Below are 16,709 nucleotides of genomic sequence, written 5' to 3'. Positions count from 1 at the left end.
TGGCAATAATCATTTGACCTTGACCTCAAGGTCATGGTTCATTGGCCAATGTTACATTTATCTGATTTGGCCTTCTTTCAGATACTAAAGGGATAGTATAACTATATTTGGTGTAGGGAATAATTGTAAGGTGTGTATGTCTGTTAAGTAGGTGTAAGTTGATCTTGACCTATATTTCATGGTCAAGGTTATTTTTTAAGAGGTTTATTCGGAGATACTTTTAGTAATAGGTAAACTAGATTTGTTGTATGGAATGAGTGCATGAACTACATTTCTGTCTGAAAGGGTTTATCTCACCTTCGTCTCATGTACATTGATCATTTAAATGTTAATTTATTTATAATGCTTGTGGTTTAAACTTGTTTTTTATACTTACAACATAAGTTATATTATGAACACTGGAACAGGCGAGACATTTCAGTGTGTCCACTCTTTTTCATACGAATCGAAATGTTGCTCATAGTGCTCAAAGCTATGCTAATACGACTCATGTCTATTTTTGAGGAATTTTGGACACAAGACACAAACACCTAACAAGTGAGTGAAAGAGACCGAGAGAGTCGTTGCTCGCAGGGTACCTCATACTACTCGTATGGTTGCTCATACGACTCGTGGCTTTTTCGTATGACTCGTTGGCTTGCTCATACGACTCATGGTTACATTTTGCATCGGCCACAGTCTCTCTTCTCCTCCTTAGCTGTCAAAATAACGCCAAAAGTAGGAAAAGCAAGGTTGTGAGCACGGATCAGAGCAGTGTAGATCACCGGGGGTACCGGGAATAGGAACGGAAAAGAGCCCATTGGAGCGAGAAAAAAAACAAAAGACAAAGGTGGGGATAAGTTGTGAGGGGAGAGCTATTTTGAGCGAAAAGAAGAAAAGAAAAAGGTTGGGATACGGTGCAAGAGAGCGCAAAAGAAGAAGAATTTTTTTTAGCAAAAAGAACAAAAGACCAACGTTTGGATACGGTGTGAGATAGAGCAAAAGAAAAAGAAGCATTGGAGAATATCTCAGAGAATTGACATACGGAACAAGATGGAACAAGTGTAATTAGCAAACAGTTGATTGACAGTTCAAGTATCAAAAGACCTATATATGTACGCACTCGGTCTGATATACAACAAAAATCATTAGCATGGTTATTTCCACGTATCATTTTGGAACGTTTACAAAGTCAAAAGCCAAGATCTTTATAAAAAAAAACTACCATATTTTGTACCTGTGTGATAGAAGAACATCGGTTACACCCATTTTCGTAAGGTACTGCTTTGTATATCACTACATGCAAATACAAAAGAGCGAGAGCATAAACCAATTTATTTATTTTGTATCTCTTTCATTTTCATAGCTGTTGAATAAACCAGCGACGCAAACTTAGGTATAGCGCTACTGACTCGTCGACGTTTTCGGGTGGTTTCAGTAGATTTTCCTCCATGTAAATGCATCCCAACTCAAAAATCTCTTCTTCGCATGGGTACTCGTCCTCTTCAGCGCATTCTGATCGACAAAAGTGTAGCACGTCGTCATCGACCTGTCGAATATGCTCCTCAGCATTGAACAAGTCGGGATAAAGATACATGTTGACAGGCCGTCCATGAAAAACATACTCTCTACTTCTCCTAATATAATGAGTGTTCCATACCTGCGCAGTGTCATCTAGTTCGTTCTGTAAAAAAGACAAAGCCATTTTTCATTTTTAATCAGGACAAAAGGCCAATCAAATCACAAGATTTTCAAATGCAATCTGATTAAAATCTTCCCCATTAATTGTACACTACCGTTAGAAGTAGGGCTGATCAGTTTGTTCCAAATGTCCCTGTAAAAATCCAATCTTGTTGGCGTAATTGTCTTCTCTAGGTTCTGATTGGCAAACATACATTAAGACGAAACGTCGACTGAAAGTATATGTGTCATTCTCAAAATATGTCCAGATTCAACAGCACACGATTAAAAGGTGGGGGAAGTGGGTGTTCCGGGTATGTGCACCCCCTTTTTTTTTGGAAAATTTTGTTAAATTCATGTGAAATATAGGCCAAAATCGGCAAATAGTAGCCTGGCACACCACCACCCCTCATTTGTTCTAGCACCCTTCCTTTTCAAAATTCTCGGATCGTCCCCCTTAGACGGATTTGTTATCACATAAGCAACACGACGGGTGCTGCATGTGGAGCAGGATCTGCTTACCCTTCCGGAGCACCTGAGATCACCCCTAGTTTTTTGGTGGGGTTCGTGTTGTTTATTCTTTAGTTTTCTATGTTGTGTCGTGTGTGCTGTTGTTTGTTTGTCTTTTTCATTTTTAGCCATGGCGTTGTCAGTTTGTTTTAGATTTATGAGTTTGACTGTCCCTTTGGTATCTTTCGTCCCTCTTCTACAATTTCGCGTTACCGAGAAATCCTAATGTGGGTAACTTTTTTCTATGATGTTATTTTTTTTTCTGTTCCAGATCACATTTGATATGTATGTCGTTTACGAGTTTATACGTTAAAATAGGATATTACTTATTACAAAAACTCCTATACGTTACAATCATTAGAAGTCAGGTACAATTTATGGAATAAATGCCAATCAGATACCAAATCATCGAACAATTAAAGCGTGACATACGGAGGCCGCCATGCAGCATGTACACCATGTACGACCGTCTATGTATGGTCCCATAGGGCATCATGAGGATATGCCAACTTAACACCAAGGCAAACCAAATGAGAAACCTTCTCCCAGAAAGAAATTAAAAGATTAATTCAAATACAAACTCTGACAAAGGTTCCTGGCATAAGACAGGCGCACACTTAAAAATATGAGGCGGGGTTAAACGTATTTAATGCAGCCTGTCCCTGATATACCAAGATGAGAATAACAATTTTGAACAAGTAAAACTTACAATCTAAATAAGAATTAAAAAGGATCCAATTCATCGAGAAAAATCATAGACAATTTACCATGTTTACAGAAAAAGAAGACAAAACATAAATAAAAAGATTCACAAGAGAACACTGGCTGTTGCTGACAGGCAGCTCAGACAACCTAAACGACTGATAATAGAAAAAAAAACCCAAGCACCTCGATATCAAATCCTTCATCCTAAAATAAATTAGTCAAATGAAGATTACTACGATGAATACGGAGTGACATTCCAATGATTTAGTAGATACAGTAGATCGTGTAATGACCTAACTGATAACTAAAATAAAACAATTTTGAAGTGTAAGCCAATTACGTAGTTATGCTCCAAGCAAGGTATCAAATAATCTATATTTTCCCTTAAAATACCGTTTGTGAGGGATTGATTAAAAAACATAATACATTCCTTATATCAAAATAAGAGTTTTTAACAAGTAAAACGTACAACAAAAATTGGTATCAAAAAGGATCTTTCAAAGAAAGCCTATTGCCATGAGCTCATATTGGAAGGTAAAATATTTCTACAAATAGAAAAGAAAGGTACCTGAAGTAACTGCATGCAACAAAATTGAATTAGGTTAATGTCAAGTTTGTCTCCTGAAAATTGACCTCGTTCCTGAAGGCCTTTCATCGCTGATATCCATACTTGACAGCACTTCTTTCGCAAAATGCCCCACCAGGACTCAATTCTAGTGTTCATAGTGCTTTTTCCGTAAATGAAAGGTATTGTCACTTCATCTCCAGCAAACAACGTCTGCATTACTGCAACCAGCCCATTTTCTGTGCCCATATCACCTCTCATGCTATATGGATGACCTCTATGCTCTTCTATTGCGTCTATAAAATACCTAGCTATGACTTTTGGATTACTACTAGATCTACCAACTTTGAGCCATATTATTTTCCTGGAAAACCCATCGATGCAAGCATTGATGCATAAGCCATATCTTTTCAATTTATCGTAGGAGTCCAAATGCCAACAAAAATTTGGCCCCCTTGAAAAATATTCTCTTCTTTTTAGTCTTCGCCGGGCTCTAAGATATACCCCCTCTGGATCAATTGTGTTAAGCATGAGGCTAATGTGGTCTCTTTTTATTTTAAACCCGTGCCGCTTACACTTCTGATACATCCAACGATATCCATGCGCTGGTCCGTATGAAGTGACTTGCGTATGAACAAAGTTAAATACAGATCGAATATTTGAGTAGTCTTTTCTACGAGCAAGATTCATTTCTTTTAAATACCTCTTAACCTGACGAAGTGATATACTAATGGCATGATTCATTTGTAAAATATTGACAATATCTCTATAAAAGAATTCCATTTCAAAATATCTCTTCACCAAACGAAGCACGTTTACCTACAAAAGAAACTGTCAAGATCAAATATTTTTGTATATATCTATAATACTAAAATAACGAGGTCGAATTTGTCAGCCGTCATGGGGTAAAAATGACAAACCAAAGAATTCAACTTTATATATAGCTTATATTAGAACAATGGTGTTGATTAGAATTTACACCACTCCAGACCCGTTTGTTTTCCACATAACATTAACAAGTTCCGGGTAGAATCCGATATCGATATAAATAATATATTCACCTGTTACCTATTACCTTATCTGTACGTTGCGCATCTTACAGGCGCACCACAAAACGGTGTATTTAGGATTTTGCTATATACACGGGTCATAATCAAAGGGTTGACACTTCTAAATTCAATCATTGTCATATTGTTCCCTATTGTAGTATTTTAATCAGTATGACTATCTAAGATGTCAATACGAATACAAAAAATCTGGACTTAAAATAAGGCGTATAGGTAGTTTTCGATTTGTTAGCCGGCATGACTTAAAACAGCGAATCAAAGAATTCAACTTTATTTATAACTAATATAGGACAATGCTGTTATTAAAAAATACTCCAATATTACCAATAACTGATAAAATCCAGGTCGACGGGTTCAAACAGAAAGATTTTGAAAGCAGAGAAAACTGTGAAACTTATAATCGGCATGACTTTATCAGATGACAATACTAGTACTAAAATAAGGCTTACGCATAGTTATATACTTTAATTCAGTCACGGACCCGTGATATCACGGGTGTGTTCTAGTATATACAAATGTTATGACTTTGGAACTTTGTTGTAATTTTTGTCTTTTTGTCTACATACATATAGCAGATCTTCCGATTATCCGACTATAGAATTCAAAAGAAAGAGTTCCTCATATCTCATTGAATTGATAAAATGTTTACCCAAAGGATTACTATACACATAATTGATAAAAATTGGGATGAAAATATAATCCTTTTTAGCTCACCTAACTGAAAGTCACCTTCTTCTCTGAAACCACTTGACGGATTTTGACGAAACTATGCAGGAATGTTACCAACAATCCTACCTTTGTTTTGGTCCAATTAAAAACATGGCCGCTACAGCAAATCTTAGATTATGAGCCTAGATCGTTCATATGACGGTCAATGGCACATTAAACAGATGTCAATATTTCTTCTAAAGGATGAACAAACACAATCAAAACATAAAAATGTACCTCCTCTAAAGTTTGGACGCTGATTTATCAACCCATCAAGAAGTACTGTCCCTTTTTCTACCTTCCTGACGGAAATGATCGTGTTCTTCAGTGTTTACAGTATGATTTCTAAGAGAACTTTACCATGTTTTGTTTATACTGTAAACATTCACTAATTGACGAATTTGTTCAATTGATTTATTCAGATATTGCCATACAGATTTCTTACGCATATCATATATTCCCAGCTAAATGCACCTATAATAGTGACACATCGCCATAACATCATATATAAAACAAGCTTTAAAGCACACAAATCATACTTACTCTTTCCGCCGTGTTGACTGTCACCATTGTGTAATAAGTTGACACGTGATAAGAAGCAATTAAATAATCCGAGATAACGATATAACAATCCGAGATCTCGATATAACAGTTTCGTTTTCTCGAGATAACGATATAATAATCCGAGATCTCGATATAACAGTTTCGTTTTCTCGAGATAACGATATATTTTTTCTCGAGATCTCGATATATTAAACCGAGATAACGATTTAATAATCCGAGATCTCGATATAACAGTTTCGTTTTCTCGAGATAACGATATATTAAAGTTTCGTTTTCTCGAGATAACGATATAATAATCCGAGATCTCGATATAACAGTTTCGTTTTCTCGAGATAACGATATATTTTTTATCGAGATCTCGATATATTAAACCGAGATAACGATTTAATAATCCGAGATCTCGATATAACAGTTTCGTTTTATCGAGATAACGATATATTTTTTATCGAGATCTCGATATAACAATTTCGTTTTCTCGAGATAACGATATATTTTTTATCGAGATCTCGGTAAAACGGTAATGTTTTATCGTGATCTCGAATTAAAAAAAATATTTTCTAATGTTTTGTGTGTCCCCTTACGGCTTCCGTAGTCGTACTGTATTCAAATGTATGTTGTTAGGATAATATATAATAAAATTCTGGTTTCAAATTACAATATGAATTGGAAAAAAAACCAATAAACATAACATAAATAAATAGTTTCTCTCCTCTCAGTTAAAACTATCCGCTATCTACCACATAAGTGGTAAAAGTGGGTTGGGATTTGTCGCTCAAGTAATTATACAACAACAAACTCCGAAACAAATGAGATTCGGAAAGTCTGTTTCCTTTATGATAACAGATTTATATTGAAGGGAGACATCATCTTTCCGGATAATAGATAAAGTGTTCCGGAATGTTTTGGACTATTAATCAATTTATATTGTCGTTTAAAGTACATTAATAGTCGTGATCACTTAAATTTACTTGATATTTTTTTATTATACTTTTTAGTTTTTCATTGTTTGTTGAAGTCCGTATATACAATCTTGAAATAATGCTGATGGTCAAATCTGTTGACATTGAAATCTTAACAATATAAGATGGACTGATACATACATGTTGAATATATCTACACTTGTATTTTTTTAGACCCTTTATAGCTTGCTGATCGGTGTGAGCCAATAAGGCCGTACCTTGACTTATATTGATTTACTTTTATAGACTGCTACTTGTATGGAGAGTTGGTCTGAGAACACAATTAATTTCCCCTATCTGTCTATTATAACATAATGATTAATAAAAAAAATCCCATCTGCGCTTTTCTAACAAGATTTGGTGTACATAAAGTTTGGCATTAACAACAAAACATATCAAAAAATTAGAAAACTTCATCGTCTCATTTTCTCTTGGCAACACAAAACACAAGGACACCAGTATGGGTTAAGCCAGAGAGCTTCCGAAAAGGGGAAATCCCACCTATGTTTACCTAACCAAATTACTCATTTCTGCTCAAAATATGAAAAATAAATTTGACAGAAATTCTCTTAGATGACCTTACATTCACATTAAAGCAAAAAAAATGGGAAAAAATTCAAAGGAAAGGCAAAAAAAAAATTTAAGAAAAAATATACTGAAATTAAAGGGAACTAAATTGTGTTCCCGGACCAGTTGTCTCATCGGCATATCACATCTCCCTGTATCTATTTTGTAGATTGAATTTGAGTGACTTTAACCATCAAGAATTGAATTGACAAATTGGATATAAAGAAGAATTAACATGGCTGATTCAAAAAGTGGACAGCAATGACACCTGACATAACTCAATGCACTACTTTATCATTCAAAGGATTAAATGGAAAACAATTGTCGTATTCAAGACTTTGTACTGGCAGTAATGAAGAACGTGACGGGAAAAACCAGGAGATCCAAAACAGACATACCAAGTTTAGGTGATGATATTAGCAACCATCAACCAAAACTGTGTAAACAGACATGTAGTTGAGAGTATATACAGCAAAACAAAATGTATTTTCAGTTTTCCTAATATTGTAAATAAGCAGCTAAAACTGTGAAAACATCCTAATTTTTACGAACATGTTATTTACCAAGCCTGTAAAATAAAATACAATTCGGATAAAGTAATCGAGCCTTGAAATAAACTTATTTTAAAATGAAACCAACTCAACTCAGTTATAAAGATCTTTCAGCATTGTGTTTGCAACAGTTCTATCGAGATTTTTTAATATAAAAAAATGACAGAATAACTGTAGCGTGTGACACCTTAAACAATCAAATTCAATTGTATGTCATCAACTCCCTGTGTTTGACACAAAGAGTGAACAAAAAAAATCAGAACACATCGATGCGTACTATCCAGAAAGAGCGTGATTATAAAAGCGCAATATGAAAAAAGATTAATTATCGTGGAACGACTATGACTAGCTTAAAGTTTAAACTATAATAGAAACATAACGACCTGAATTAATTTTGCTCCTTCAAATTAGATAACAATTTAGTTCCCTTAGAAGCATGAAACTAAGTTTATGTAAAGGAGCGTCCTTTTTCTTTGAAGTTTAATGGTTACTGAAAGATTTTTATAATACTCTAAAGTCAGACATTATATACAAGGGTATTATAAAAATGTTCCAGTAGGCATAACATATCAGTAAGTATAAATCTTTTCTATTAGCCGTTGCTTTGCCAAGTACTTGATAAACATGACATTTATGCCCGGAAACAGATGTGCTTCCGTATTCATCATTACGGTTGTTTTAATGTTGATTCATATGGAGGTTTAGTGTTTCCTTTAGCAGATCTGCTTCCGTGACGATAATAAGATACATTCAATAATGATATATACAGTGATAATTCTTATCTCATTAGCATATCTATAAATACTTGAATTGGATTGGTCAATTAGAATTTTTCTCTTGGTTTACACTTCGATAAACTATGTTTCCGAAACTACTTTTGTAATCTATTCATGCGCGATTTACATTCTTGCAGGGATACTTGGATTGTCAGCAAGTTGAAATTATAAAACAATTGCATAACAGTTGATTATATTCTAATGTATATTTAATCCAATAAAAAGAAATAAAATAAATGCACTAAACCTTCGAAAATGTATAAAAATAAGATTACGGCAAATTTCACGAATGATTTGGCGAATTTTCGTCAAAGCAAACACGACGTCATATGATTGAAAACTTTCAGACGGAAGATTATTTCGTTACTTGTATTCTTTAAATTCGGATAGTATATAATGTAAATGAAGTTTTTGAGGTAGGTGCTAGTTCATTTAAGATTCTGTTGCATTTATCGAACATTTCAGTTTTTTAGAAAGTCAAGATGGCGACGTACTCCTTATAGTTTCGACATGCCATTGTGCTTCTGATGGTGCATATAGTAGTCATCAAAGTATCAAATAATGTCAATTAATAATCGCGTATGGTCGGCTGAAGAATTATAAGTATTAAACACATTATTTTTAGAGGTTATTGATGTGTAAACCGGGGCTCTTACTCACAAACTTTACATAAAAGTACTTCGGACTTTTATTCAGTTTATGAGTTAATCGCCCCGGTATACACATCAATAACCTCTAGAAAAAATGTGTTTAATCCTATAATAGATGACCATGTCCTTCAGATTTAGCCTATACTCTTTGGGACTTCGGGACAACGTTCTTAGGTGAGTAATATAAATTGAATCTAACACAATAGTGGCACTACTTAAGGTAGATCATAGCAATATGTTTCTCGAAATAGAATTTTACTGATACTTTGACAAAATGAAGATTTTGCTAGGCTTTTCTCAAAAATATAATATAATATTTATGCGGACTTGCTACTTTGTATTGTGACGTCTCGATTTAGAAACTGCCAGTTTCTATTGTAATCTACAAGCGTTCAAAGGGACACTACTCTTTGTGGTCGGAACTACTTTTTTGGGGTTTACACCAAAGACCCAAAAAGGAAATAGAAATGAATTGACGCTGATATACGTTTCGAGATATATTCAAATTTCGGTTACCTTTTGTAACTTTTAGATTTGTTTTCTTCAAGTTTGGATTTTATTAAATGTAAAGTTAAATTTATAATTAAAACGAAAAGAAAAACATTTACATTATAAAGTCGAACCTGCAAGTGGAAACGAAAAGACTTGAAAAAAAGGCTACAATAAGACTTTATTCATTTTCTTTTAATAATTGCTTTTTCCCCAGGTTATGATATTGGAAATTTATTATGGTATCAATATTTGCCAGAATAGAAATTGGCGTATTGTTATCGATTACTTTTATACATTGGCTACAGGTATAGGGGGAGAGTTGAGATCTCGTAAACATGTTTAATGCGCATCTGGTGCAATACAATTGGTATCGTTAATTTTATTACTACCACTGGGTCGATGCCTCTGCTGGTGGACTATTAGTCCCGAGAGTTTCACCAGCCCAGTAGCTACTGGCATAAAAATACGGATTTTTTGAGTTATTAAAATTTGCTGTTACAAAATATTAGAAATTATTATAAATTAAGGAATGTATCTCCCTCATGCAAAGCTCTGATTCCTTTCACTGATGTGGCTATACTTTTTTGACCTTTTGGATTATAGCTCTTCATCTTTTATATAAGCTTTGGATTTCAAATATGTTGGCCACGAGCATCACTGAAGAGACATGTATTGTCGAAATGCGCATCTGGTGCAAGAAAATTTGTACCGTTAATTGTATTACTACCACTGGGTCGATGCCCTCTGCTGGTGGACTATTAGTCCCCGAGGGTATCACCAGCCCAGTAAAATTTCCGAACACGGCGCAAAGATAACAAAGATATGCCTAATGAAAGTAGTTACTTGCGATGTGAACTGGCGCAACTGACACAACTAAGTTTTCTGTGTATTTATTGTGTGGGTAGAGCAAACAGGGTGATGAGCTATTCGGTGAGCTTATTTTCGAGTGCTGCGTGCTTCTTACAGAAAGCTGACACAATTGTCTTTGGCAGGCCTGAAAATAGTCAAAACCAGGATTCAATAAAAAAGAGTCTTTATTTCTTGATAGCGTATGGCAGAGTCTATAATATATATTACATCACAACATAATAATGGACAGTAAACTAACAATACCAAAAACTTCATAAACTAAGCCTTTACATGGCTTAGTATAATTAAACCAAATAAAATATGAAATTTAAAGATAAAACATTCTAACTGATTTCTATTACTGAATAGGGAACATGATTTTATAACGCCTTAACCAAACAGATATAAATTTCAAATTGTCTTTTTATTACTAAAAAAATCTTTAACATTAAATTTTATCATCTTTATAAAATATTAAAACTAAATATAAACAATCTGCATTGTTTAAAATGACTCTCCAAAAACATGCCACACTGAAACATGTAATTAATCTCAAACAAGTTTATATACAAAATATTCTAATTAAAAACAAACACTTGCAAACTAATTTGCATATCAAGGGGGATAACTACTTAAGTTATCTCTGGGGACCTAGCTCACATACTAAAATTAAACATTCTGGGACTACTGAGTTAATTTACTCTAAAGTAAAATACAATTTAAATAAAGAAATATATTTAGATGCCCTTAAACTATATGCATCATTCTTAACTACTAGGATAGTAAATAAACAAAGTCTTAAAATATAGAAATCACAAGGCTGGAATGGGAAATTCAGGAGAACTAATGTTTCTTTGCTTATACAAGCTTTGTTACTTGGCGACGATGGAAAAATAACATGAATGTATTGAATAATAAATGTATTACACTAAGTCACTAACCATGACTTATTTTGGCTCTAAACTGGTGAAAATACACAATATTATTTGTCCCGCAAATTTGTCGCAAGTAAACCCTGAGTTATCTTCCATATAAATAAATCTATGGCAGCCCGCAATACCAAAACTTAACTGTACATTCAAGATATGTACACAGTGACATAATTAAACAAAAGTAATTTAACTAAAACTATTACAAACTAAACTGAAACTTATAAACAAATATATTTACACAAGTTATGTTTCTGTTTACCAATTTAAGGACTTGTTGCCAAAAGTACTTTAGTTAACTTATCAAACAATTTACATTTTTGACGGTTTCTTAAATAATTTGAATTAACAACCCAATATTTAATTCGATTAAATAACCTTTCAAAATTGAATAAATTACCTTCTTAGTTTTTAAAACATAATAGAAAAATATATATAAAATATGTACTCACCTGAAAATAGTCAAAACCAGGATTCAATAAAAAAGAGTCTTTATTTCTTGATAGCGTATGGCAGAGTGACGCTAATCAAGAAAAAAAGTGAATCCATGGAATTAAAATAATTTTCAGGTTTTGAGCCAATCAAAATTTAGTTTACAAAATTTTCAGTGTAAAAGTGGCAGATTATCGTACCACGTGCAAAACCACTCATTGTCAATGTGGCTATTTATATTTCCTTCTTTATCAACTTAACTTGTCAAAAGATGTCTAATTACATAAAGTATTTATTTGTGGTTCATTCAACCTATGCCAACATTTTGAAATTTAGGTATAAAATTGTGTGAAAAAATGTTGGCATAGGTTGAATAATTTGTTACAGATTAAGTGTTATAAAAACATAAATTAATTAGGGGCTAATCAATCTACAACCAGTTTAAACCTAGCGTTGATGTTTATTCAATATACAATTTCTTTTACAACTACTAGTGAAAATGTAGGCAATTGTGTGTGTTGAGGACCTCTATTTCATAAAGGAATAAGTTTTGTATATAAATGAAATAATGGGGGGAAAAGGGATTTTATGAATTTTTATTTAAGGAACAATCATCTAGTCATATTGAATATCTATGAGTGTCATTTTCATGAATAATATAGAAATATATGATAAAAATATTCAATTTTATGTAAGATAGATTCCTTCAAATACAATGGCATACACCACTATTGAAACTCATGAATTTCATAAGACCTGACATGTTTTAAATGTTCACTATTAATTCCAACACATTCAGAGAATAAGACAAATTTCACTAATATGATTGACTCAAAAGTCATAATTTCAGATATATACTGGTGTCATGTTGTTATCGTTTCGTAAAAAAAACAAGACATAGCAATCCTATATTCTGTAGGCGTCGGCGGTGGCGGCGTCCACAAATATTCACTCTGTGTTAAAGTTTTTTAAATTTTAATAATAACTTAATTTCTTAAACTGTTCTTGATTTCTACCAAACTTAGATAGAAGCTTGTTTATGATCATAAGATAGTATCCAGAAGTAAATTTTGTAATCCATTTTTTCCGTATTTTGCTTATAAAAGGACTAAGTTTTTCTGCCAGGAAACATTACATTCGCCCTGTGGTTAAAGTTTTAAAAATTTGAATAACTTTCTTCAACTATCCAGGATTTGTACCAAACTTGGACAGAAGCTTGTTCATGATCATTAGATAGTATCCAGAAGTAAATTTTGTAAAAGAAAAGATCATTTTTATCAGTATTTTACTTCTAAAAGGACTTAGTTTTTCTGCCAGGATACAATACATTCACTCTATTGTCAAAGTTTTTAAATTTTAATCACTTTCTTAAACTATCCTGGATTTGTACCAAACATGGACAGAAGCTCACAACTCAATATATAATGAATAAAAACAAACACAGAGTACTTGAATTTTCTAAACCAGTATCCGTAAAACAAAAGTGCAATGTCCAACTGGAAAGTTGCTGCCTATTATAAATGAACCAAACAATCATTTTTTTTATATATTTATTTTAAATTTTTTAAATTTGATTTAAAAAAAAAAGTTTCTGTTGAAGTATTTTATATTTGTATATTATGTTGCATGTTAGAGTATGTTTCGTATTTAATACAACAAAATAATGAAAAAAAATATAAAAAACAAATTGTACAATTGAAATTTTTTGTCACTTTTTTCTTAAGTATTGTATGTGATTAATTTTAGAAAATTAGTCTTATTTCATTTTTATAATAATTTAATATTTATTTCAACTCAATTTTGCTAGTATCAAGGGTTCTATTTTACAATTTTTATCTATTTAAAATTTGTTTATAATTCCATTTTTTACCACAACACAATTTTGCAAATACATATGTACTTCATTTTTGTTTGTGAATTGTTAAAGAGTACTAATATTTAATGCTTAAATATACTGACTGTATTTTACCTTTTATTAATTAATAATTGTTATAACAACACCTATTGTATTTTGTTTGTAGGCATAGGTTGAATATATTTTTATCAAATGTTGGCATAGGTTGAAGACGGTTCATTCTCATTTATCCAACTTTTTAAAATTATAGGAAGTAAAGGTAAAAAAAAAGTTGGATAGATGAGATCAAAGGTATTCAAGAACAAAGGGTTTTTCAATTAGAATTTGGGTTGAATGACAGGTGAAAAATAATACTGAAAATTATACCCGGATTAAATTTTCTGTAGTATGGTCATTTAGCATATATACATGTTAAAATGTGCAACTGACATTTAGTTAAAATATGAATTGGATAGAAAAATATCAGTTGCATTTTTATTCATGAAGAGATTTGTCAATGAGATTGAGCTTTTTTTTGTGCAATAGATAGACCCTCTTCGTTCATTTTTCTCTGTTCTTCTGACTAAATGATCCAAATAAGACAAAATATAAGTTGAATACGTTTAAGTACACAACGACTGAACAGAACAAAACTCACGCAACATATTATACATATATTTTTATATATATATTAAACCACGCCGCTCGATTAAAACTGACGTGGAAAGGTAACACACGGCCAGCGAAAGCTCTATTTTTAAGAGCCCAGGTGGTCGTGTGGTCTAGCGGGACGGCTGCAGTACAGGCGATTTGGTGTCACGATATCACAGTAGCATGGGTTCGAATCCCGGCGAGAGAAGAACCAAAAATTTGCGAAAGCAAATTTACAGATCTAACATTGTTGGGTTGATGTTTAGACAGGTTGTATATACATTATGTACACAGCCATGTATCACCATCATTGATGGCGATCCGATGGATACATCTGTTGTAGGGTTGTCACTGACTCAGACGTCCTTATATCTATAATTATTTTCTGTGACTGTATCTTACATTAATTTGTAAGATCCTTTACTAGAGATAATTTAGCTGATCTGTAACAATAACATCTTCATGCCTTATATATCATGTACTGCAGTACGCCGCTAGATTAAAACTGGCGTGGAAAGGTAACACACGGCCAGCGAAAGCTCTATTTTTAAGAGCCCAGGTGGTCGTCTGGTCTAGCGGGACGGCTGCAGTGCAGGCGATTTGGTGTCACGATATCACAGTAGCATGGGTTCGAATCCCGGCGAGGGAAGAACCAAAAATTTGCAAAAGAAAATTTACAGATCTAACATTGTTGGGTTGATGTTTAGACGAGTTGTATATATATATATATATATATATATATATATATATACAAGTCTAAACAAGTGACAAACCAAACAATATATATGCCCACTGGATCTCAGAGTGATAGAGATACATGGTTAATACAAATATTTATATAAGTCTGAAAATTACTCCAGACAGTGTTAGAGTTAGATTTTCTACTGACAATTTTTTTGTTCGTCCCTCAGCGGGATTCGAACTCACACCTTTGATACACTACAGCACCAATCGCTTAGCCTCATGTCCAGCTTGTAGTGTATCAAAGGTGTGAGTTCGAATCCCGCTGAGGGACGAACAAAAAAATTGTCAGTAGAAAATCTAACTCTAACACTGTCTGGAGTAATTTTCTATAAATTTTATATAAATATTTGTATTAACCATGTATCTCTATCAAAACCATCGAAAACCAATGCACTGATGGCCCATACAGAATATGTCGGGGTTAAACATGTGTGTAAGCACTGCATTTAACCCAAAACAGTGGTGTAGCTGCACAACATAAAACATTATGCCAATTTCTTGTGTTTACGTTTCACTCCATGTGTAAAATTTAGAAATTTGTTGGAAAAAAACTTTAGAGTCCGAATTATCAATAAAGCTCCTAGATTTCGTTTGGTTTTCTTTGTTGTTGGGTTGCTTACTAATTGCCATACATTTATATGCATGTAATTTATTATTATGAATAGGAATGACACACTATTATGTGGATCAATTGGATAATCTTTTTATCAGGATAAACATTAATATACATGTTTTCTGGTTAAAGAAATGTATATGGAAAGTATGTATAAATGTTTCGGAAAATTTAGTTGTCATAAGAACCATACAAAACATGTATATGTATAAGTGTAAATTAAGTCCCGTAATTTATTATTTATTGATATTGAACATGAATTAAAGACGACTACAATCAATCGGACATCGTTTATGGAAATACATTACCTCCGATTTATAGAGAATAAAAATATTGGACGTCGATTTGAGAATGTGACGTCAGATTTGGACGTCGATTTGAGGAACGGACGTCGATTTGAGGAATGGACGTCGATTAGAGGCCGGACGTCGATCTGAGTCTAACATATATATATATATATATATATAAACAAAAGCAATGCAAGCACAATGATTAAAACGTAGCACAGAAATATCCATAGCACACACTAAAAGAATGTTCAGTAGATCTTCATCCTAGTTTAAGTAGGAGGGATACTGCATCAGTGTAGTGATATACGTTGATCTGTCCTTGCTGTAGTCTATCCTTAAGTTGGGTCAGTCTGTTGTCTGTGTATGTTTAGGAGCGTTTCCAGGATATTTGAAAGAGGGGGTGGAGAATGAAAAATTTTTGGACCTTATTTTTGCCAAAAAACATAAAATAAATATGTAATGCACTAATGTAACGGTTCCTGATTTGGAGCATGTATATTTTATAGTGAAAATGTCAGGGTTTTACATTTTTTATGCCGAACTCTTCTCCATTAATTGTCTATGGTATGTTAAAATGATTGGATGGATCTTAAC

At 33.0% G+C, this 16,709-nt stretch overlaps 1 protein-coding gene and 1 long non-coding RNA gene across 4 annotated transcripts in view; both read right to left on the bottom strand.

Moving 5' to 3' along the window:
- LOC143052842 (uncharacterized) overlaps positions 1 to 16,709 on the bottom strand; it is a 66,123-nt gene that overhangs the window by 34,745 nt on the left and 14,669 nt on the right. Inside the window, exon 1 of one of the 3 annotated variants that reach the window (XM_076225948.1) lies at positions 10,768 to 10,850. The exons of 1 other annotated variant lie outside the window; for it this stretch is intronic. The gene's annotated coding sequence lies outside the window, so the exon portion shown is untranslated. Of the gene's footprint in view, positions 1 to 10,616; positions 10,745 to 10,767; positions 10,851 to 16,709 lie in introns of those variants that run through there. One more of the 3 variants, XM_076225951.1, reaches the window with a different exon arrangement.
- On the bottom strand, positions 1,298 to 4,181 carry LOC143052840 (uncharacterized). Its single transcript, XR_012971269.1, has 2 exons — positions 3,443 to 4,181; positions 1,298 to 1,663 (listed from the first exon to the last, which is right to left on the bottom strand). It is a non-coding gene; the product is annotated as an uncharacterized LOC143052840 (long non-coding RNA).

This window comes from Mytilus galloprovincialis, chromosome 11 (assembly GCF_965363235.1).
Source record: "Mytilus galloprovincialis chromosome 11, xbMytGall1.hap1.1, whole genome shotgun sequence".
In the NCBI taxonomy this organism is placed as follows: domain Eukaryota; kingdom Metazoa; phylum Mollusca; class Bivalvia; order Mytilida; family Mytilidae; genus Mytilus; species Mytilus galloprovincialis.
Note: the sequence above shows the minus strand (reverse complement) of the source record. Positions and strands in the feature narration are given on the sequence as shown.